Genomic DNA, 23,282 nt, shown 5'->3' with positions numbered 1-23,282 from the left:
CCCTCCACGCTAGCTGTCATAATTTAAAAAAAACTTGGCCAAGCGGGACCCCACTCCCCTACCCAACCATGTCACTGATTGGCAGGGCTATGTGCTTTGAAAACTACAATATAGCTGTGGAGCACCGTGGCAGTTCATTCATGCTTCCTGTCAGATTGTATCTGCATACCCGTACGGGATGTATGGGCAGGGCTTTTTTTCAGTGGGAACGCGGGGGAACGCAGTTCCGGCACCTCCAGCCCTAAATGTATGTAATGGCAAGGGGTGCTGGGGTGTGCTACAAGATCTATTGATGCTGGCTGCTAGGGATTTATTGTCATTGGAGGGGATCTATTTTGACCTGAGGGGGAGGTCTCTTGTTGCTTTGGGAAATTTATTGTTACTGGAGGTGGCTCTTCTGTTGCTGGGGGTTAGTTGTTGCTGGGAGGGATCTGGAGAGTCTATTGATGCTGGCTGCAGGTGGGACCTGTTTTTGCTGCCGGGGGTCTATTGTTACTGGGGGGGTTTGCTGCAGGTGGTCCATTGTTGCCGGGGGAATTAATTGTTCCTGGCTGCAGGGGATCTATTTTACTGCTTTTCCAACAAATGTTATACCACAAATGTTACTTGGTTCTATATTCTCTGAAAGGGGCAGTACTGGGAGGTGGGTGGGGGTTGGAACCAAGGAACGATGCTTGAAGATTGATAGTGGCAGAGACAAGGGGGGGATACCCAGAAAGGAGGAGTTCCTGCACCTATTCTCTGAGAAAAAAAGCCCTGTGTATGGGAAAGCAGATACACTGGCAGATCAAAAACGAAGAGATTTCCAGTCAGCCAACCAGCCAGACTTACCAACCAGTCAGCGACCAACCGAATTGACCTGTCTAACAGTATGCGTTAAAAACAGGGGTTTGGTTGCACACATTTGCAAATACATACGTAAGCTGCAGGCCCCGACAAGGCACTCTGTGATCTGCAGTCCCTAACTCTACAATTTAAAGAGTCTCTACAGTGAGAGCACATGTATTTAATGGGATAGATGGAGGACAGGTGACTAGAGGGAGCCCACCCCTCCTTAAAGGCACAGGGTCACACTGAACACCCAGCACATCGCACAATGGCGGCAAAGGTGTCAGTGCGTTGCCTGGCTCAATATAGATATCAATAATGCATAAAGTGGCCATCTATAACTGGTCTTGATGGTAAGAAGCACTGGAAGGGCGGACACAGATCAAAAACGAAGAGATTTCCAGTCACAACTTACCAACCAGTCAGTGACCAACCGAATTGACCTGTCTAACAGTATGCGTTAAAAACAGGGGTTTGGTTGCACACATTTGCAAATACATACGTAAGCTGCAGATCTGCTGGAGGCCTGCATTGGGCCAGCGATCTGCTGTTCACTGGTAAAATGCTTGATAGACTCCAAAAAAATAAAAAAGTAAATGCACATTTTTTTTTACCTGTAAAAAAAATGTGCATTTATTATTTTTTTTCCAAAAAGTGAACTTATGCTTTAAATCTTTTGCCATTGCCATAGTGATAGTAGTAAGAACTACCTGAATGTAATCTATGTATTTAGCTGTTTGCTTGATGTTCAGATTTAAAGTGGTAGAAAAGCCTAAGTCTAAAGCTCCGTACACACGCGTCGATAGTTGGCCGTGAATTTTCGGCCAACGTCCGATTGGCCGATTTTCGGCTTGTTAGTATGATGCTTCCGACAACCGACTCCGACTTTTCGGCCGAAAAAAATCTGGTGTGCGGGCTATAAAATATTTGTTGGCCGTCAACACAACGGCCGATTTTCCATCAGTCAGTACAGATTTCAGCAGATAAAAATCTGATGAGCAAGACTAGGCATGCACAGAGAAGAAAAAACACAAGGAAAGTAACACATGACATCACTTCTGAAGTAGATTTTTGTTGGCCGAGAAAATTCGTGTGCAGTCTAGGCACATTCCAACCAACAAAACACCACTTTGGACAAAAGTCGGACGATCGGTCAGCCGATAATCTTTGCGTGTGTACGAGGCATAAGGGCCCTTTCACCACGGGCTTTCCGATCAGGCCAGCCTGTCTGTTTTTCAGGCGGACCTGATTGGATGCTCCGTGCACTCCTATGGAGCAGCGGATGTCAGTGGAGACATTTCCGCTGACACCTGCTGCTATCCGATCCGATCCTGTCCATGAAATCCAGACGGATGGAAATCCTATTTTCCATCCATCTGGAGGATCGGATTGGATAGGATCGGATAAAAACAGACAGGCAGTCCATTATCATACAATCTCCCATAGAGGAGAGCGGGGATCTGACAGGTCTATCTCTGCAAAGTAAGCAGAGACGGACCTGTCAACAGCCTGCTCAGCAGAGATCGGCGGATCGATCCCTGCTGAGCAAAACAGAGTCAACCGGGCGGAAAGCCCGCGTGAAAGGACCCTTACTATTCTTAAAATTTTCCCTCATCCTACCTATCCTGCCTAACCTGCATAAAAAGCACTGTGTACTTACCTATTTTTGATCTGCTCTGATCATGTGATTCCAAAGCTCCAGCTAAGAGAGCGCTGAAAGTGGCTGGGAATTCCGGGAGCTGTGAAGTTACCCATAGGCTTCCATAGTCCAATAGTTTTCATCATTACTTCCTCTTGCCAAGGAAGCCAGATTTGTGGGATTCTGCACCGGGTTGATGGATGCCAGAATGCTGGCTTCTTAGCAATCAACTTCCTATTCAGTAGATTTCCTGGGAGAATGGAAAAATATTTAGGCAATGCTGAGTTACACAGGAGGTGCACCTGATGGGGAACTGGTCTCAGACTTCCCCATCAAGGCTCCACCACCCCCAATTCCATACCTTGCTTACTGCAATGTGCTGTCAATCAAAAGCAAGGTGGATTGGATGCAGGGGTGTAGCTACAGGGGTTGCAATTGCAACCGGACCCCAATCTCCAGGGGGCCTGTGCGGCTCCCCTGTACACCTAGATAGGAGGGGCGGCGGGGACAGAATGTAGGGAAATCACTGTCCTCCTTTTTCCTCCTGTAGTTGGAGCAGGAAAATGGAGGAGATTGGTTCCTCTTCGTGCTGCCCCCGCCACTCGTCCTATCCAGTTAACCTTTGTTCTGCTGTCTCTGGGCCCCTGTGCGCTCCCCTGGTTCCCCCCCTACTGTGCTCCTTTCCCTCTCCTGCCGGCTGCTGCAGGGGATGTGTCACAATAGAGAACCAGGAAGGGGTCACTAAATATGTAATTTTCCAGCTCTTTCCTTTTCTGAATGGACAGAGTGATAGTCAGTGACATTGTAAAAAAATAAAATAAAATTATAAAAAATAATACAATTAAAATACCAAAAAATAAAAACTACTGACACCAGTGGGTGAACTTCCAGGATCACAAAGGTCACACTTGTGACCAGGCCCTGGCATTCCACCACCGTGGCGAGGCCCCAAGATGGCAGGAAGAGGGCCCACTGCAGAACTTGTGAAAGGGTCCTGCTATGGGACCGTAATAAAGGGCCCCGCAATGAGAGTAAAAGGCCCCAGGATCAGTGGGTAGAGCCCCAGGCTTGAAGGGAAGGGCCCGGCCAGGGGTCCAGGGGGCCCTTCATGGTTTCTTGCACCGGGGCCCTAAAGGTTCTAGTTACGCCTCTGATTGGATGGAAATCTGTACTGAAAGAATGGGAAGGCTGCCATTGCTGAACTTTCCTTCTGAAAATGCTAGTTGCCTGGCTGTCATGCTGATTCAGTGGCTTTAGTGCTTCCTCATGCTCTGACCTGGAACAAGTCTGCAGGACTTTCTTATCTTCCTCCTTGCTTCAGGACAGTGATTCAGAAAGTATTGGAGACAAGGTCAATGGGGAGACTAACATTCTCCAAAGGAGGTCAGCAATGACATCCCACATATGTCTCTCAGCACTGGTTTGCAATTAATAGAGTGGCATTGATGGGGGACAGCAGAAGAATCTTCATTTCGGGCTTACAAGGCTTTCAGTGGATGATGATGGGAGCGGAGAAGACAGTCAACTAAAGCCCTGTAGAATTGCTGAAGCCGAATAAGATCCACGACTCACATCTGCAGAATTCATTAGGGCAGTTTGATTGGGCCGCGTTAAACAAAGATGGGATAGGGTTACATGCATTTTCTGTGGGAGTCCGGCTTGGATTTCAGCCTGATGATTTAGTCAGGTGTAAGCATGGAGTTTCCAATTTGGAGGAATAAATCTAAAGTGATTTTATTACCCTCTGTTTTACCCTGACACCCAGCTTCACCCCGACTCGCTGTCAAAACAGATGATGTGTTTATATACGCAGGCCACACGGCTTTGCATGGCCCTGCAATGTAGCGGAAAAGGCATAAAATGCACGCAGGCCCAATAAGACATCCATATTTCATGGCTGGAGCTTTTCATTCCTCCGCAGTCATTTTGTCCTCTTCCGAAATTCTTTGCATTCTGTACGGTGAAGCATGTGCTGTGGCCCACAGCTGGGTATCCCCCACGTGAAAAGATTTCACTCTTGCTTCAGGAATATAGACATTTGTTTCAGATCACTTGGACACCCTCTGTGCCGGTTCACACTCCAGCGATGTCAGACATCGCATGTGATTCGCACTGCACTGCAAACAGGGCCTCTGATAGGGGGGGACCATCAGTCCTCCTGTAGGGGGCCTGGGCACAGAGGGGGGCCAAACAGCACAGAGAATTAATGCGGTTGGGCAGAGGGAGAGCCCTGTGCGGCTCTCTGCAGCAGCTGAAAGCCAGTTTCTCCCCCTCTTGCCAGCTTTCAGCTGCTGGGGGGAGAGACACAGACACAGGGCATCATTCCTGTAATTGCTTCTCCGACACCGATCCCCCTCCCTGTTCTGCCTGCTCCTGATCCCCCCTTCTGCAGCGCTGCACGCTTCCCTGCCCTGTAAAGAAATAACAAGTTGTAAAAAAAAATAATAATTAAACATTGTAATAAATAATTCTAAAGAAATTGTAAAATAAAATAATTTTAAACATTTTTAACATTTAAAAAAAATGATATATTTTTTTTAACCGGTTGCCGACCGCCGCACGACTATATACTGCGGCGGTCAGCCCCGGCCAGGCAGAGTGACGTATCGGTACGTCACTCGCCTGTCACTGACTTGCGAGCCTATCGCGGGCGGGCGCGCGCCCGCCGCGGCTCGTTCACAGGCAAGTCAGTGCGTGTGACCGGCGGACTCGATGTCCGCCAGTCACACTGCGATCGCTCCTGTGAAGGGAGAAAGACAGAGCAGCTTGTGTAAACAAGCTGCCTGTCAGTTCTCCCTGTGTAAAAGTGAAGATCTGTCCGTTCTACTATGTAGAACGGTTGATCTTTGCTTTTACACCAATAGGAATGTCCCTACACAGTTAGAATCACGCCCCTAGGACACACTTAACCCCTCCCTGTCCAATAAAGTTAACCCCTTCCCTGCCAGTGTCATTTTTGCAGTAACAGTGCATATGTATAGCACTGATTACTGCAGTAATGTCACTGGTAACCCCAAAAGTGTCAAAAATGTCAGTCAAGGGTCCGATCTGTCCGCCGCAATGTCGCAGTACCGAAAAAAAATCGCAGATCGCCGCCATTACGCGTTAAAAAAAAAAAACAAAAATGACAAAAATCTTTCCCTTTGTTAGTAAACGCGATAACTTTTGCGCAAACCAATCAAAATACGCTTTTTGCGATTTTTTTTACCAAACATATGTAGCATAAAACAAATTGGCCGAAAAATGTTAAAAAATTTTGATTTTTACTTTTTTTTTGGGGAATTTCATATAAAAAAATGTGAAAAATATTGTTATTTTTGCAAAATTTACGCTCTTTTTTTGTTTATAGGGCGTGATCAAAAAATCACACAGGTGATCAAATACCACCAAATGAAAGCTCTGTTTGTGGGAAAAAAAGGACGTCAAATTCGTTTAGGTACAGCGTCGCACGACCGCGCAATTGTCCGTTAAAGTCACGCAGTAAAAAAGCGCAAAAAAACCCCTGGTCCTTTAGCAGCCAAATCCTCCGGGGCTTAAGTGGTTAATGTAAAAAACAATTAAGAGCTAAATCACACAAGTTCTCTGTTATGTTTGTATCCACTAATAATGATTTTAGTGTATTTTTATGAAATTATTGTCTTGATATATTCGGGGGGCCCTGTCAGGTAGGCTGTACGGTGCGCCGTGATTTCTAACAGCATGGGTGTTCACACCTATGCGACCTGATTCCTGTCCGAATTGACAGTTCGCACTGCGATATGCAAACTATTCTGGGCAGTGGTGGGATTCAAAAATTTTAGTAACCAGTTCTGACTTTCAAGCATGGTTTTAGGCGGGGAGGTGGCGGCGCGGCGGCGTGGAGGAGAAAGGGGTGACGTCACTGGTTGCTAGACACTAAGCGGCTCTAGGCTAGCAACCAGTGCTGTGTGTGTGTGGGCTCCGAGTCCGACCCACCTCCCCGCAGCAAGGAGGGAGAGAGCGCGGCCACAGGCAGAGCGGGGTCGGAATCAGGTCTGCTTAACACTGAACAGTATGGATGGTTTGTTAGCATATGATCACATTCAGTAACAGACACTAAAATCCTTCTCCCTTGTTTCACTGGACTTGCGAAATCAGCCAGGGCAGTATAACCGCTGTGTGATTGCGGCCCTGCATATCCGCTCTCTCCTCTTCTGGGACATACTGGCTGCATTCCTGTCAGTATAAGGAGAGGAGCTGGCATCATCTTTTTTCTCCGGTGTTCCGGCCGGGCTGTGGAATTTGTCCAGTATATGAGGCCCTCCCGGTTCTTTCATTTCCCCATGGGATCCCCCCTGACTCCCTGTCCTCTCCAGAGCTCAGCTGTGTACTGTGGCTTGCTGTGCTAGCTGCTACAGGGATAGTCGCTGCTTGGGAGATCTTGCTGGCCACGCCCCCCCCCCCCCCATGGTGCACTCATTTAAACTCAAAAGTAGTATAATACAGGTGGTCAAGGTGTGGCCTGATTGCGGACCGAGCAGCACACTAAATCTTAAGCTCTGAGCTCCCTCTTCTCATCCTGCTGTCTATCCTGCTCTTTTTCCATCCTGGGTTGCACCACTAGTTTCCTCTGCATGACTGCATCCCGTGCATCCACAGAGCCTACATTATGGTGAAGATTAGACTGCATAAGCCGCCTGCAGCAGGCTGGAACACTAGACAATTTCCTTACCAAAAATGGCGCCGGTGACCTCGCTCCTTCTTCGGTCACAGCAGCCTCATTTCCCCTGCTGAATATACAAGAGGATTTCTTTCAATCCACGGCTCCTGGACTTCCTGACTTAACGCAGGACCCTGTGCCCATGGTGGAACTCAATCCTGATGCTGCAGTACCAGGTGAGCCTGCAACCCTCCCTTGCAGAGGAGGGGGAGCCAAATTGTAATAGGCGGACTAGGAGGCGGCGGCGCGCTGGCCTGGAGGAGAAAGGGGTGACGTCACTGGTTGCTAGATGCTAAGCGGCTCTAGCCTAGCAACCAGTGCTGTGTGTGGGCTCCCAGCAAAGAGAGACCGCAGCCCGCAGCCACAGGACACAGAGGACAGTCACAGAGGCAGAGAGAGTGGATGATCCAGATGGTCAGTAAGGCAGTTCGGCGAACTGCCAAATGTTTAGTGACCGGTTCTGTGGAACCGGTGCGAACCGGCTGAATCCCACCACTGATTCTGGGGGTGTCATTAACTTGGTATTGACACTCCCAGCAGTTCGCATATGGCAGTGTAAACTGCCGTCAAGTCCGGTGCGATGTGGGAACCCGCAGTGGATTCGCAGAGTTCCCGCATCGCACCAATGTGAACCAGCACTCAGTGAGAAGAGTGTGTTATTTAAAGGGCTTTAGTACAGAAAAAAACTGAATTTCTCAGCAACCAGCCATACTAGCGAGCAAAAAAGGACCTTTAAAGCTGGTTATAATATATAGAAAAAGCTTTTGGAGATGGAAAAAAGGGTTATAATACAAAATGTAGCGCTACCCCCCAGAGGAGTCACTGGATTTCTGGCCTATTTCCCCTCACAACTCCCACAGCAAAAGGAATTTTCCAAACAATCTCCGAAGGCTTAAGTAACTAGGGGTTTTGGTTTCTGGTGCTTATTTTGGAAACATAGAACTTGGATAGGTTTGGGGGGTACATGGGAATGGGATACCCAAAAATGAAAAACTCCAAACAAATAGTTGAGAACCTGCTGAAGTCTCTGGCTGCTATAATCCAAACTGAACTGTGATGAACAATATCCGGAGTAATTGTGCAGCTGAAACAGGATAAAAATCCCCAAAAAGTAATGTTGAAGACACAGTGTCTGGCTGTATTGCATGGTACCTGGCTGCTCTAGGCCAAAAGTTAGAGGTGTTAGGGTGCACCTGGCTGTCTTGCACTGTACTTAAGCTACCCCTGGTCCCAGACACCTGAGATATTGCACTTCACTGTCCTCTTCTCCCTTTGGATGTATGGCTGACTTGTAGCCACTCAGTCTCCCCACTTGCCGACCGCCTAACTGGGAATTTACATCATGACTTTGACGGTAAATACTAGGGTTATTGCTCAGTGGCGGATCCAGGGGGGGGGGGGGCAACGGGTCAATTGCCCCCCCCCCAAGAATATTTCCTTCTCCAGTCCACTTCAGAGCCAGTCCAGTGAGTCCCCCTGCTCCAGGTCCCAGCTCAGGCCAGCAGCAGCGGCATAGCTGCCGCGCTGCTGGCCTGTACTGCATTGCACTGGTTGCTATCGCCGTTCGGCGCAGAGTGGAGTGCTGGCTCCACCTACCTCCTCTCTCCAGCACAGCAGCACAGAACAGTGAGTGTCAGCCTGAAAAATGTGAGTAGGAGCAGAGGGATGTGGGATGGGAGGGGGCTCTGTGGGGACCCTGATGTGGGAGGGCTCTGTGGGGACCCTGATGTGAGGGGGGGGGGCTCTGTGGGGACCCTGATGTGAGGGGGGGGCTCTGTGGGGACCCTGATGTGGGGTGGGGGGCACTCTGTGGGGACCCTGATGTGGGGGGGGCTCTGTGGGCACCCTGATGTGGGGGGGCTCTGTGGGGACCTTGATGTGCGGGGCTCTGTGGGGACCCTGATGTGAGGGGGAGGGCTCTGTGGGGACCCTGATGTGGGGGTGGGGGCTCTGTGGGGACCCTGATATGAGGGGGGAGCTCTGTGGGGACCCTGATGTGGGATGGGGAATATGGCTGCAGCTAGATGCCATAACCTCTGTATTTTCTTTTCCCTTAGGCAGCCGGCTTTTAGATAAAAATTATCCCAGTACCAAATTTGCCACGGGATCACTCTTGGAGATGGCGGGAGTGCCTTCCGCCGCTTCCCGGTGGTTTTTGGGCTTACGTTAACGATCAGTAAATCCAGGTAACCATCTGGCGTGGGCAGTGTTTTCCTATAGAGATGAGCGGTGGCGAGAAAGCCACTACTCATCTCCACGCCCTTGGAGGACGGGAACGACATCATACGTCACTTCCGGTTCTCGGGCAATGTAAATATGTTTTTTTTTCCTTAAAACAAAAGAGAAAAAATGTTTTTTTTGGATCTTTTGCTTTTAAGGGTAGAGGAGAGATTTGGAGGACCTGTCATGCTGTATTTTTATTGAGGGTATTTTTATTGAGGGTATTTTTATTGAAGGAATGTTTACATTTCTTGCAACAGCAATAAAAGTAATACAAAAAATGTTTTAAAGGGACAATGTAAGAATTAAAACAATGAAATCAAATAAATATTTGAAAAAAAATTAAACATTTTTAAGGCATCCCCGTCCCCATGTGCTCACGCGCAGTAGTGAACGCATACGTAGATCACCTCTACATATGTAATCTGTGTTTGCACCACACATGTGAGTTATTGCCGCAAATGTCTGAGCGAGAGCAAAAATTCTAGTACTAGATCACCTTTGTAACGCTAAACTAGTAACCTGTAGAAATTTGTAAAGCCTTGTCTATAGAGATTTTTAAGTACCGAAGTTTGGGGCCATTCTTTTTTTTTTTTTTTTAATTCATTAACTTTCTCCCATCCGCGCTACAGCCTATATACGGCTGCAGCGCGGACTCGAATTTTCGGGAGGCCATTTTTAAACGGCCTCCCAGAAGCAGGCTCCCCGCGCGCTCCCGCGAGCGCGCATCGGGGAGAATCTGTGTCGGCCGTGTCCCTTGGACACAGCCGATCACAGATCGTGGTGAATGGCCAATCACAGCGGCCATTCACCACGTGATCGGACCATCCAAAGAGAGATGATCTCATATGTAAACATATGAGATCATCTCTCATCGCCGGCGCTCCTTCCTCACACGGAGCCTGCAGTGTGAGGAAGGAGGGGGAGCCTCACAGCGCCGGGGACACAGAGACATGTAATCAGGGCACTGATCACCAGTGCCCTGATTACTGCAAGGTAAAAAAACATACACAAATTGCCCCCAACAGTGCCCACAGTGCCCGCCATCAGTGCCCTCCATCAATGCCCACAATCAGTGCCCATAGTGCTGCCAGTCAGTGCCCATCAGTGCCTGCTCATCTAGGCACTGATGAGCACTGACTGGCAGCACTATGGGCACTGAGTGTGGGCACTGATGGTGCTGCCCATCAGTGCTCATCAGTGCCGCCCATCAGTGCTCATCAGTGCCACCCGTCAGTGTCCATCAGTGCCATCCGCCAGTGCGCATCAGTGCCGCCTCTCAGTGCCCATCAGTGCCGCCCGTCAGTGCCGCCTCTCAGTGCCCAGCAGTGCCACCTCAGTGCCACCTCTCAGTGCCCAGCAGTGCCGCCTCTCAGTGCCCAGCAGTGCCGCCTATCAGTGCTCATCAGTGCCGCCTATCAGTGCCGCCTATCAGTGCCGCCTATCAATGCCGCCTATCAGTGCTCATCAGTGCGGCATATTAGTACCTCCTCATCAGTGCCCATAAGTGCCACCTCATCAGTGCCCATAAGTGCCACCTCATCAGTGCCCATCAGTGCAGCCTATCAGTGCCCATCAGTGCCGCCTCATCAGCGCACATCAGTGAAGGAGAAAAATTTATTTTCAAAATTTACTCGCAGAAAATAAGAAAAACTTTTTTTTTTTTTCAAAATTTTCTGTCTTTATTCTTTTTTTTTGTAAAAAATAAAAAACCCAGAGATGATAACATACCACCAAAAGAAAGCTCTATTTGTGTGAGAAAAAATGATAAAAATTTCATATGGGTACAGTGTAGCATGACCGCGCAATTGTCAGTCAAAGTGTGACAGTGCTGAAAGCTGAAAATTGGCCTGGATGGGAAGGGTGTTTAAGTGCACAGAAGGCAAGTGGTTAAAGTACACTTTTTTCCGAAAAAATCTGCGTTTGAAAAAACGGTGAGCCGCAGTGACACAAAAAAGTGCACAAAAGACACAAAAAACGGTGCGCCCCAGTGACACAAAAAAGTGCAACTACCACTGTTTTATTCTCTAGGGTCTCTGCCAAAAAATAATATATAATGGTATAGAGGTTCTAAGTAATTTTCAAGCAAAAAATACAGATTTTTACTTGTAAACAACAAATGTCAGAAAAAGGCCTGGTCCTTAATTGATTAAGTAGTCTCCAGAATCCAGAAGGCTCCTGTGGTGGCCTATTTCCGAACAGGCTGCTTCTGGCTTGGCTTGAAGTCTGCGGCCAAACCTAGCTGAGACTGTAGCTGAGAGATGTCCTGGAGCTTCCTTCCTCTGTCTTTCCTCTGCTCTAGCTCCTTCTCTTCTGTCCCAGCGGGGCAGAGCCCCCAGCACAGGGGTTACCTCCAGACAGATGGACCCTGCAATCTGCCAGGCTTACCCCACCTTCTAGGCCAGCCTTCCCAGGGATTGGTGGAAGCTCTATGACTTTTCAGGCTTCAGCCCCTGTCCCTCCGCCCGCTATATTTTAGAGACATCCAGTGAGTTTCAGAATACAGGGGGAGGTAAAAGAGCCACAGCCTGTAAAGCATTGCCCAGTCTCCTAAACACAATTAACACATGCTCCTCTGCCTACAGGAGAGCCAGGCAAAATGTACCTACACTAGCAACTGTGAGGGCGCTACAAAAGTGTATAGACAAACGACACACCATTGTTGCTGCTCTCCTCGCTCTTTTATACATCTACAAGGGTTTTAGTATTACAGTATTTTAGCTCCCCATTTTGTACTTACCTAGAGAGCCAAGCTGCCCTTTTTGTCCCATGCTGCTGGTTCACAGTGTAGCCTCAGGTCCTGGATCACAAACCGGTCAAGAAATCCTGGTTTACGCTAACAAGTTCTTTATTTCTCTTTTTTCACCAACAATCTAATCTTATGGGAAGATTTTTGTTGAAATGATTGGTCTGATGTAGGGATCAAGTCCTGGGAAAAAAAGTGTGGGAACTCACCCAAGTTCCCCCCCACCTCAAAAATAAAAAAGTGTGCGCGCCTGTATATATATATATATATATATATATATATATATATATATATATATAGATATGTGTGTATATATATATATATATATATATATATATATACCTTTTTAGGAGCAAGGGCCACTTTAGCAACTTGGTAACCGGTCACAATGAACGGAGTGGGCAGATGACAGGTCTGTGACCACTCAGTAAATGCACAGCAGACACGGACACAGCACGCTCCACTCTATGGGCCTTCAGATCCGATCTGCCCAGACAGAAGGGGACGGATCTCCTTATGTTTTTTTATGTGGATCGGATTGGAGATAAGTTCATTTATATCTGCCACTCTATAGAGGTGAATGGAGGGTCTGATTGGGTCCACCTGAAAAACAGACAGGCGGACCGATTGGATGAAAGGGGCCTAAGGCTTCTTTCACACAGATTCACTGCAGTTTACCTGCACCTCAGCTGACCTCAATCATCACTTCTTCCTCAGGATTCCTGCAGGTATCGCTGGCTGCTGCAGTACCCCAGATGGCTGGTGGCTGCTGCTGGCTGTTCTACAGGGCTGGTACTGCTAGTGGGTACAGCTGGCTGGTACTGCTGGTGGATACTGCTGGCTGGAACTGCTTGCGGGTACTGGTGGCTGGTACTGCTGGCTGATACTGCTGGTAGGTACTGCTGACTGGTACTGTTGGTGAGTACTGCTGGCTGGTACTATTGGTGAGTACTGCTGGTGGGTACTGCTGGTACTCTTGGCTGTGGTTGTTGGGGTCTGTGGGTAGGGGGCCTTTGGAATCTGGAAGCCAAGGGGGGGGGGCCCAGATGCCGGCCTCCCCTATGTGAATGGGTATCGGGTACATCGTAAAGTGTCTTTTTCAATCATAATGCTACTGGCTCAATGTAATCAGTATATTCTTTTTAATTTGTTTTAAACCAATGTTAATATGTTTTTAATAATATTTTTTTTTATGGAGCTTAGTCACCCTGTTGTTTGTCCCATTGTTTTGGAACATTTAAAGTCCCTTTTCTTCTGGTTGAGAAAGGGGTTTTGCTGTCCCCCTCTTTAGGGGTTACACCTCTTCCCCTTTTCTTCTTCCTCGACCTATTTTCTTTGTATATTTTTGGGGTGGTGCCGCAATGTGGATATTTTTAATTTATCTATGCCCGCACACATATAACCGCACATTGTAATAAGGAAGTACAGTACCATAATTTATTAATAAAGAGGACCTGTCACACCACCCAAGCAGGGTAAAGTGACAATTGGGTTGATTTACTAAAGGCAACTGGACTGTTCACTTTACCACTTTACAAGGGAAGTTGCACTATGCAAGGGATTTAACCTCAGAGCTTAGTGAATGTGGTGGGGAAAAATTTCCTTGTAACTTTTTTTGCAAAGTAAACAGTCTCCTTGCCTTTCATAAATCAACCCCAGTGTCTCTGCAACCCTTTTATACTCACTTTAACTCCTTCCCTCCTCCTCCATCGCTGTCATCCACTGTACTTTTGGGTTAGGAGGAGAATGTGCCCTCCTCATCTGTGACAATTTTCAGGTCTAGCAGCCAAGCGCTAGGCTTGTGTATTGTCACGTGATCTGCTGGGTGATGGCATGGCTTCCTGGGGTCATTGATACCAGTCATTTCAGTTGGAGGAGGAAGAAGCAGCTAGGGGTTGCTGTTAAGGTAAGTATAGGGGGGCTGGGGAGAAGGGGCAATCAGCAGAGACATGGTGGTGACTTTGCCATGTATGAGCAAGGTTCTTTTTAGGGCAGGAGCTAATAAAGAAGTACACCTCACTTGCCCACTAGAGGTTCATAAGTAAGGTAGCGCTTGCATTTTTGGCAAAGGGTGGGCACCCTAAGTGATTTATTTAACTACACATGATGGGTGTATTGTACGTGTCCGCGAATTTCAATCTCTGCTCCACCAAATTGCCAGCAGAGAATTTTATTGATATTCGCTCATCCTTGGTGTATAGTTCCCCCCCACCCTTTAAATGACCCAAGTGCCAGCAACTACTGAAAATTGCTGGGACAATCTGCAGCTTCTTCCTCTCCGTAAAGAAAGAACAGAGAGTCACATAACAAATTCATTAGCGTATCTCTGTGTAGAAGTAGAAAGATCACATCTTGAAGTAATTGTCTCCTTGCTTAATTAAAACTGAAAACCCTAGCTAAATGTTTTTGTTTCTTTCTCAATGGTTTTCCTTCACTCCTATTCATCTGACAGTGTGCGCCAGAGTAGGAAACATTTTCAGGGATACAGGTCAAGGACAAGAGAAATTGCTAGAAACGAGCTTCCAAATACCCGTTTCTTCAGTTAGCTTTTGTTTTACGCTGTAAATAAGGTCGTATTTGCCAACCAGAAGGGGCTTTAGTTTAATATGCAAGCAAACAAAACTAATTATGGAGCTGCCATGTTGCAATGCCTATTGTTTCTGAGCTGCAGACTGAGAACAAACAGACATGAGATTGGGGTTGCCTGGTATTGTGCTAAATGGAAAAAAAAACAAAACTCTAAAGTGCATCAAAAGTCCAAACTTTTCTCTCTTTTTTTCTTTTTTTATAAAGTAGGGAAGGGTTGAAACCCCTCATCAGGTTTTTAATTGTGTCTGTATCCCCACTGTGGAATGTCCTCCTCTCTTTCTGTCCCGATGACCTTTGTTGCTTGGAGAAAAAGTGATAGGAAATTAAAAAATTTTTTATACTAGTAATCTTCCAGTGGGGGGAGGGAGGGGGGGTTCTGTTTTGGTGACAACTGGTTACTTTAGAGCAGGAAACTTTAAACTTTTCAGTACAATGGCGATGTTGTATAATTCACAAATATTCGTAGGCCAAAAAAGGTCAAATTTTAAAATGATTTGTGAGTCCAAGTGCAGTAACAGGAATATATTCCAACAAAAGATCACCAGTACACAACAGGCGGCAGGGAGACAACTTGACTGGGACCACTTATAAAGTGCAACAGTGAAGGAACAGAAGACTGGAGACCTGGAAATGCCGACAGTGCCTGCCACGAGGAGTCGAATGCGGCTTGCCGGTCCGTACCCAAAGGGAGGCTTACCAGGAAGGTTGGCATAGTCCCCAAGCTATCCCTACTTCTTCAGAACCAATCCCTGGCTCTAAGTACTGTCCCTGAGAGACAGATGACCTAACCCTACTCTAGCCACTTGCAAAATGCATGCCAAACCCAGGAGCCAGGGTCCTAAAGAGACTCTGCCTGTCCCAAGATGGCCACCAAAGTAACTTGGGGTTGCCAGCATCAAATTGGATAGCTGCCTCTCTATGACCGAGAAAACCACTGAGAAACTAGGTTACTCTTGACTTCTTCCCCCATCTGCATTGCACCATCTGCAGTGGAGAAAATGGTCTGCAACTGCCTACAAATGAATAAAATTTAAACAAGAAAATCCTTCATATGAGAAGCCCCCCATTACACCAGAATTCCCCCTTCATATCAGAAGCCTCCCTAACACACCCGAACCCCCATTCACATTAGAGTTCCTCTTTCACATCAAAACCCCTTTTACATATCAGAGCTCCCCTTAGGGCTCCTTTACACTAGTGGTTGAGGGTGGTAAAAACCTGTGGTTGAGCTGCATTTTTACCACCCACAGAGGCTTCTACTCTATCTGCAAAGGCAGCAGCTGAGGGTGTGCACTTACCCTGGCTGCGAAGCTTTGCTTTGCAGCCACAGCAGGAATTATACCCCTGTTGCTTTTCGTGGGCAAAGCGCTTACAAAGCATGACCCATTCAAGTAAATAAGGCCGCTCTACAAGTACCCTGTAACAGCGTGCAGTGCATGCTGTTGGGGTGTGCTATTGCAGGGTTCAAGGGACCAAAACAAGCAGTGAGGAGCCGATACAATGCATCCTCTCCACCTATCAAATGCTCTCTAAGGAGCAATTTGAATACGGATAGCTCTTCTGAGAGCAAAGCAAGTGTGAATAAGCCCTTACATCAAGTTCCTTATCAGAGTTCCCTCCCTTAGATCAGAGTTCCCCTAAGAAGTGGAGACCAACTGATCTGAACCCTTAGTCTGTGCACAGAGTCTGAGGATATGCCGCTGACCCTAGCTCTCTAAAATCTTGTAGTAGGCTGTAGATTGGGGACCCCTGCTTAAGGGAGATTTCTTCTCACTTCCTGTTATCTGTGGGACAGGAAATAAAGGGAACTCTACTTAGTGGGACTCCACCCTACTCTATACATAACTAAAGGAAAATATTTGGTTTTACATATAGGTTAAAATGTGTATTTTCCAGTGCCATGTTTAGGGGAATATCTTCCATCAGATACCACTGCACACACAAAGAAATACTATAAGTCCCAGCTGCTATAGCAGATAGCTACATCAGTGGCAGGGAAAGAGTTAAAAGAAACTTGTCATAACAGAAACACAAAGGATGTCATCTTATTTAAGTTCTTCCTGAGTCAATGATCTGTAGCCGGGTCCGGACTACCATATTCTGAAAGGGCAGACTTACCTTCTGTTTCTTTGGATTGTCCTTGCATCCTTCTAGTGTTGGTTTCAGGATTAAATCGTCATATAGCAGAGACTGGGACAATGGCATTGTGGGAACTGTAGTCTTTTGTAAAATGATGACTATGTGGCTGGATTGTTTAAGAACTATCTTTCCCAGCAAGCTCAGGAACAGTGGAGCATTTTGGGAGAGATGATAAAGGTATCGGCTAAACAGGCTTGGGGCCTCTTTTCTCCTGGAACCCATCGTGTGCACATCGGTCTGCCGTGTAGAGAGAACGAGACAGCAGACTGCAGCCTAGTGCACACCGCCTGATCCGCCTGCAGACACAGTGTTGGGGACATCCTTGCAGCATCGCTGATCGGGCAGAATTGGCGGGACATCCTGAGAAAGCAGAGCTCAGCCATCTTGAGGCCACAGAGCGGGGAGGATTGCATCACTTGTTTCTCCAGGACCCTCCTTGATGGACATCAGGATTTGGTGAGAGGGCACCTGCTCAGAGTTCAGGCCACACTTGTCACAGTTCTTTTCCACACTGAAATACTGACACTTTGCAACTGAAGCAGTTACCCAGTCCCTTAGGAATATAATCAGTGATGCTGCATTTTCTTGCTATACACTAAGTCATACTGGAAACTGTTGTTACATGAGCTCCAACTGCTGGTGAAGACTTTAGCAAGGCCTTGCAAGTGGGACATTATTATATTGTTGCTCTTAAAGGGGACACATTGCTGGTATCTAGCCTACCCTATCTCACATTAGGATATAGGTGGTATAGGCCGGCCTGGGGTTGCCTTTTAGTCTGAGTGCATAATAATAATACATTAATAATTGATAGATTCTGTTTATTGATTTCATTTGGTGTTATAACAAGTATGTTTCTTGCTATCTTTTGATGTCAGTTCCGCTGAACTGTGGTGGTTTATTCAGGGTTTAGCTGACTGACAAGAATTCTACAAGTTATCATCTGAGTAAAAGGTAAAGCTCATTCATATTGTGTCAGTGTATTATTTAAAGGTGCATACAACATGTTTGAACCTAGAGTGTCAGGAGGACTGCACAGTTCACAGGGTCAGAGCAGTGCAGAAGAACATACACTTAACAGCAACCCTCAAGGGGGCAATGCTACAGATCCATTACAAACAAACAGATCCAATGTCCTGATTTTACGTAGACCTCGCTTTCTGACTTTTTGTTTCAGGGAAAGAGACTCCAAAACACTGAAACCGAAGGCAGCCAGGCAACAAGCATTTTCAGAAGGATCAAAAATGGCAGCTTATGTATTTCCTTAAAGATTGTTTTTCTTTTTAGTTTAGTAAAAAAAACATTTTTTATGTTTTTTTTGGTACATTTGTAAGGGGGAATTTATAGATGCGCATAGATTTATGTGAATTTGATAAGGTGAATTTAAAACATTTTAAAAAATTAGCTTTCTAGTGCTTAGGCAGAGCAGGAAGTTTATCAATCAATCCACCCAAAACTGATATTTAAATGTTGTGTAGGCATCAGTGAGCTGAAATTATATTAGATTGCTTCCGTCTCTTGGGTTTGTTCCAGGGTGCTTCTTTCTGTCTTCATCCAGCACTGTCCTCTGCTGGCAGAGCTGAGTATCAGCCCCTCCTCTAAACACAAATGTCACAATCAGGGGTCAGGCTTGGAAACCAGTATCTATAGCAGTAGAGAGGCTCCTACTGACCAGCAAGGTACGTATACAAGCAGGCCATCCTGCTGGATAATGCGGGCTCACCCGAGGTGCACTAACCGGTATTCACCAGAGCTCCTGATGGCGTAATTGAGTTTTGCTGCATATCAGTAGCAGAACGTGGACCTCAGGATCACCACTACAGGAAATGAGCACGCTGGGGTCAAGTAGCAGATATAGTAGGTAGGCATGAAGCAGAAGTGTAGTCAGTAACAAGCCAAAGGTTGGTAACAAGTGGTTGCAGGTTGGGATCAAGCAAAAGCGTAGTCGGGTAACAAGCCTAGGGTCGGGAACGAGTGGTAGCAAAGAAATGGATGGTAGCAGGAGGGACAAGAGCAAGATATTAGCTGGAGAGTTCACAATAATCTGGCAAACAGGAAGTGGCATGAGGCATAAAGGCATGACTTAAATAGGAAGTTCAGGGGCAGAGCAAAGGGTTCAAGATTCAAGAGAAACAAGACATAAGGTAAGATTGTAAAATGCACTGGGTCAGAATCTGGCATCTGTTAGGTGCACAGTCATATTTAGACACAGAGCGCAACTACTGTAATAGAAAAGGGTAGGTATGATTACGTAAATGGAGGTTGTTTGTGCAAAGTCCCTCTGACTTCATACCTGTTTGGTGACTTCAGTTGAGCTTAGAGTGTAAAACTTTATTTTTAGTTTTGGTTAGAGTTGGGAAGGGTTAGCGGTTTTAGTTGATGTCTATGTCCCTACTTTTGAGACCTTTCATGATGAGACAGAAGGTGCTGAAAAGTTGTCACTAGAAGTGAAAATAAGGGAAATATTCCAAAGGTGGCACCTGTTCCAATGGTAGCTGTTTAACCTCCCTAGCGGTATGATTCTGTCAGGAATTCTGTACCAAAAGCGGTACAATTCTTTCCATGGAAATTTGGCGTTATGTATTAAAGGCCTACAATTCTTAGTAATTACTGACTTAAAACTTACCAAAACAAGACTCTAGTAGACATCCCAGATGTAATGAATTTGAAACACAAACACATGAATTATAATCCAATCAATAATAGAATTTTATTCAATAATGCAATGAAAAATAATGAAATTTGTCAAAGAAATTCAATACACATCCTGAGCGTGAAACAGTTTGAAGCATGGAACTAGACAAAGTCCGACATTGCAATCTGGACAATAGTACCTTGTTTCCTTTCGGACTTTTCTTCCATTGCCATCCTTCTTAGAACAGCAGACGACGCACATCCTGGTAGGCGCCAACTTTTTTGGGGTGAGCGGTACAAAGTCCACAAAATGACGGCCTGTCAGGCGTTCTGGATTGCCAACGTCAACAGCACGTCGTCCGGGTCTGTTAGCAGATACTGATGATGGTGTCGGGTGGTTGACGAAAATCTGCTCAGCCACCTTCCAGATTAAGTCCGAATGAACAAGGGGTATGGCAGTGTTGGCTTTGTAAAGGATATAGGCGTTCCAAAGGCACTGTTCAAGGAGATGCCTAAAAATCTTTTTGTAGTATTTTTTTTGTTGCTTCCGCATCGCCGGGTAAAAGGTCATTGCCTGATCGGCTCGGTCGACACCTCCCATCGTGTGATTGTAGTCGATCACGACTTGCGGCTTCAGCATATCTGTTCTGTGTTTTGTGCGGACCATGGCAGTGGAGGTGCTGTGCACGGTGCTCATGAGACACACGTCCTTTTTGTCTCGCCACCGCATTGCCATCATTTTACCCTTTTGAAAGGCAACCATCTCTCCTTTTTTAAGCTTTTTCCTGCTAAACATTGATGGCATGTCCCGCCGGTTTGGCCTAACAGTACCATACCCATCAGTTTTGTTTAGGAGCAAAACTTCATAAAGTTCTGGAGAGGTATAAAAGTTATCTGTTGTCACGCAATATCCCTGGTTCAAAAGGAGGTCCAGCAGTGAAAGGACAGAGGATGTGGCCATCCCATAGCCGCTGTACTTGGGATCGAACTTTGTACCTTTCCCGGTATAAATTACAGCATTCCATATGTATCCTGTGGACGACTCACAGAGCATGTAAAATTTGATCCCGAACCGCGCTCTTTTAGATGCAATATATTGGATCCAGCTCAGGCGTCCCTTGTAGGCCATGAGACTTTCGTCCACACTAACATCCCTGTCTGGCACATAGGTCCGCTGGAAGTTGGTGACAATCATTTGGCACACCTCCCAGATTTTTTTGAGTTTGGGCGCAGGATGCGTGGCCTCATCAAACTCCTCGTTGTTGGCAAAATGCAAATTTTTCATGATCAGAGAAAAACGGTACTCGGACATCACTGTGCCAAAAAATGGAGTGGCCAGCATCTTATTCGTGGTCCAATACCATTTCTGGAGCGGTTTCCCCACCACCCCCTGAAGGATGATGAGTCCCAGAAACTTCCAGATGTCCTCTCTACTGACCGGTTCCCATTTTCTGGATCGGGAAAATCTTGAGCGCAGCGTAGCGGACTGCTGCTCATGGTAGCGGTTGGTTTCAGCGACTATTTTTAGAATTACCTCCTCCGTTAGAAATAACTTGAGGTACGCCAAGGGGTTGTCACTCTCCACATCAACCTTTATCCCAGGAGATCCAGTGAAACGGAATCTCGGGGGCGCTGCCTGGTCCGCATCGCTGTCTAAAGGGCACCAAGTGCGCACATCACTTAGGTCAGGTGCGGGATCATCGGCGTCACTTTCTCGATCAGTGTTGGTGTCAGAGTCAGATGACAAATCTCCGCACGACTCACTGTCACTCTGTTCTGCGAGCAGCTCCGTGTCGCTGCCGCTGTCGCTGTCGCAGTCGCTCATCTCATCCAAAAGCGCATATGCGGGACAGCGCTTTTTTGATGCCATTTTCAAATTATTTTATTTCACACAAATGACAATGGCAAGGGGCACTGAGAGGGCACTGTGACTTTTACCAAAGTGATACAGTGTAATCCTCTCAGATTACACTGTATCACCTCCTTTTTATGTGTTTGTGTTTGGTGTAACTTTGAATTTTCCTCCGAGTTCCGCTCCCATGCAGCATTGCTGCTGCAGAGAACGGAACCAGGAAGTCCTCCTACCGACAGACGAGCGGCGGGGATCTCGGCTGGCGGTCACAGCAATGAGAGCTCATCGCTGGATCGCCAGGATAAGGTAAGACATTCCGCTGCACTGTCTGCACAGCTCTGCACATTACCCCGAGCGTGACTCGGGGATACCGATAGTAGCAGGAAATTCCTACCCCGAGTCACGCTCGGGGATACCGCTAGCCTGGTTAAGAGGAGATTTTGCCTCAGTTTAAAGTGATTTTCTTTTAATTCTAGTTCTGTCTTTGGGACAGGAAGTCAAGAGAAATCTTTTCAATGGGATACATACATTAGCTAAAAAAAACAAAACAGAAAAAAACAGGTTATAACCATCACTCACTCTACCCAAAACTAAAATAAAGAGAAGTTTTGACTTTAGCTATAATTACATTTTATTGCTTTTTTTCTGAGAGTCTCATGAATTATACCACTGTCAGACTCCTCAAATAGAAGCTACCAGCTTCACTATCCTGTAAGTAGTGTGTGGCCCAGCAGGTAGGGATTGGCAGCTTCCATCTGAATATTGTTGTACTGGGGTCCCCAACCACCAGCCGGGCCACGAAGGCTACTCTGTCTAAGGTGCGGTAGGCGTGCGTGCGAGCAGAGTGATGGCATCATCTCTCATTGCCCGCCCCGCATCACCGCAGTTCCACCCTCACAGACACGAAGGTTGCTCTGTTATGTGCAGCCGCGGGCGAGCAGAGAAATTACATCATTTAATTAAATTTTGTATGTTTCAAATGAATTCCCAATTTTAAAAACAATTCGAATTAAGTCTGGTTGAAAATTGATCGACAGATTCAAATTCTGTGTGAAGAATAGGTGCTTGGGGGGGCGGCGCAGAGCAACCCCTGCATCGAAGCATCCCCCCCCCCATGTTGAGGGAATGTGGCCTGGCATAGTTCAGGAGGGGGGAGGGGCTTGCTCCCCCCCCCCTGTTTCTGGCCTGTCTGGCTGCATGCTAAGATAAGGATCTGTTATGGATTTTGGGGGGATCCCATGCCATTTGTTAAAAATTTGGCGTGGGGTTCCCCTTAAAAGCCATACCAGACCCATAGGGATTGGGGGGAGGGATCCCACACTGTTTTTTTTCTGCAGTTTTCATTCTGCATTCTTTTGCTTACATTTCAGCTGTCAGTGGGTAAGCCCACTGACAGCTGATGAGCCATTGGTTGTTAGGAACATGGCGGCCGACTTTCTGGCCCTCTCCTTAACAACCAGCTGGTTTTCACACTGAATTTAAATTGATCAACTATATTTTGACCAATCTGAATTAGAATTGTTCCACAAATGTGGAATTCATTAGAAAATGAATAAACAAAACAAAATTAAATGAAACTTAACGAAACAAAACAAATTCCAAAACGAATCAAGAAGCAAAATTAGTAACATAACAAATCTATACGAAACTGAACAATTTTTTCTGTTCTGTACATGTCTAGTAGAGGGGGGAGTAAAACCTTGCAGTTGAGCCATATTTTTATAGCCCCCCCAACCACTCCCCCTTCAGCTGCAGAGGCATGGGCTGAAGGTGTAAAAGTGCCATGGCAAGAATCATACCCCCCCTGTCACTTTCAAGTGAGTGGGGCCACCCTGAAAGTACCCCACAATTGCATGCAATGCACATGCTTGCGGTGCTTTAGTGCAGTGATCAAGGGGTTGAAGCAGGAGTTGAGGAGGTGATAAAACCTCTACACTGCCTGTCAAATACTCTCTGA

This window comes from Pelophylax lessonae (genome assembly GCF_965119305.1).
Source record: "Pelophylax lessonae genome assembly, chromosome: 8".
In the NCBI taxonomy this organism is placed as follows: Eukaryota; Metazoa; Chordata; class Amphibia; order Anura; family Ranidae; genus Pelophylax; species Pelophylax lessonae.
This window is presented reverse-complemented; position numbering follows the sequence as displayed.